The sequence below is a fragment of the Acomys minous genome (genome assembly GCF_964271855.1).
Source record: "Acomys minous genome assembly, chromosome: 2".
Taxonomy (NCBI): Eukaryota; Metazoa; Chordata; class Mammalia; order Rodentia; family Muridae; genus Acomys; species Acomys minous.
In genome coordinates, this window is record NC_140484.1 from 113,448,328 (window position 1) to 113,450,494 (window position 2,167).

Below are 2,167 nucleotides of genomic sequence, written 5' to 3' on the forward strand. Positions count from 1 at the left end.
GATAATGAAAATGTGGTGTCCATACAATGGAATATTATTCATATATTTTAAAATGAAATTCTCGGATAAATTGATGGAACTGGAAACAATAATTTTGAATGAGGTAGCCCAGACTCACAAAGACAACCATCTCATGTTGTCTCTGACTTGTAAATGTTAGCTCTGAATTTTTCTCATTTTTTTCTGTTTGCCAATGGCCCTTTATGAAGAGGGGGCAATGAAGAAAGAGCACCGGTGCATACTAAGGACTTACTGTGGGGTGGAGCCATGCCAGTCGCAGGCCATCTGTCTTTCTTTGTTGATTCATCTTTCTGTACTAAGTAGGCTTAGAAATTGTCATTTAGATAAGCACAGACTTTAGTCTGTCCAAACCCAACAGAAGGACAATGCTCTACTGTCCTTTCTAGGAGAATTGGGGACTTCTGAAACCCTGAATGGAAGTCTACATCTCCAGTAAAGCCTCTTAACTCTGCAGCGTAACTGAACCCAATCATGTTACTCTCCCCTGAATGTCTCTGGCTATCAGTCAATTAGGTGAGTTTCCTTGAGACATATCATCTAGACCAGCCCTGAACTATATCATTCAAATCACTCATAATTTTTTCAGGACTATAAGTATCATCTCTCTCAGAGTCCAGATTCCTCCAGGTATTGATTATGGCTTGTTCATCTTCATCTCTCTCGTCAGCACCTAACACAATCCTCAAGGTATTCTGTCTGTTTCACTTAATTTTCTGGATATAAATTGAAAATACCCATAATATATTAATCATTCAAGGCTCCTACTTTTCTTATTATGTAATATATTTATCTTACTATAAAATCAGCCAGAAAAGGTGTTTTGGGGGAAACAAACTTAATGTGTCTTTGATGGGTATAATAGACTACTCCAAACTGTACCCATCAGAGCCTATCTAGATGATATATGATATATAAAATTACTTCAAAAATGCATTATGTTGTGGACTAGAAATTTGTCTCAGTTGGTAGAGTATTTGAGCAACATTCACAAAACCCTGGCACCCACCCCCCAGCATAGCATGATCTGGATGTGATGGTGAACGTCTGTAACCCAGCACTCTGGGAGGTAGAGACTGGAGGATAAGAAGTTCAAGGTCATTCCTGACTACATATACAGAGTTTGAAGGCAACCTGGGATATATAAAACTCTGCCCTCCAAAAGAAATGTCATTATATCATATAAATGAAGTCAATTCTTGCTATTTCAGTAATATTTTATTGTTTTAATATTTAGTACCATTTATATCCAGCATTAGTAAATTTAATACTTGTGATGTTTAATATTTAATATTTTCTTATATATTACAGTAATAATTACTGATAGTTTAGTACTGCTCTTATAACTCAAAGCATTTATCTGAATAAAAAGTATCTCTCATTATTTTGTTCACCTCATGCTGTCTGTGGATTATGGGACTCTAAACGGTTATTATTTATTGTTAGGATCATATGGGACAAAGAAGAATCTGATATAAGGGAGGGGATAGCATTACAGCCTTCACCATCCCATGAGGAACCGCAGCATAGAACAGGTTCAGGACTACTGGCCTGGGGACTAACAAAGAACACAGGAAAATTATGATAGTCTGCTTAATGATATCCCAAGAAGGGAAAGGAACATAATTTTCAATGCCTAGAACTCACAAAAAAAGGAACATTCACTGTAATCATAAAATAATGAGAATACATATTTAAAAAGGGGTTAAAATATGGTTAAAAAATCCTGCATGGTCTTTGCAATTAATTCTTCACGATCCAAGAGGAGGTGGCTCTAGGAATCGGAGCCATGCTAGAAATTGAAGCATTCTAACGCTGACTTACATCCCTGGCCCCACCATGGCTGAACTCTTCACAGTGGCCTCACTCCACACTTCAGACTAAGGGAAGCACCAGCAGCCTGACCTTCAAGGTCAGGAAGCAATACTGGGGCCATTACTTCCCTACTTTTTCATGTTATGAACACCAAAAACAAGCCTTAGAGGACCACTCCTCAATTTCCTTATCTAAATGGTATGGAAGCTACATCAATGCTATCCTGGAGACTTAGTGGAATAACTTTCATGAAAATACTCAGCATACTTCATGTGCTTGGTAACTTAATTTTACTCTGTGTCTTCAATGGCTAGTTAGAAACTATGTCATTATT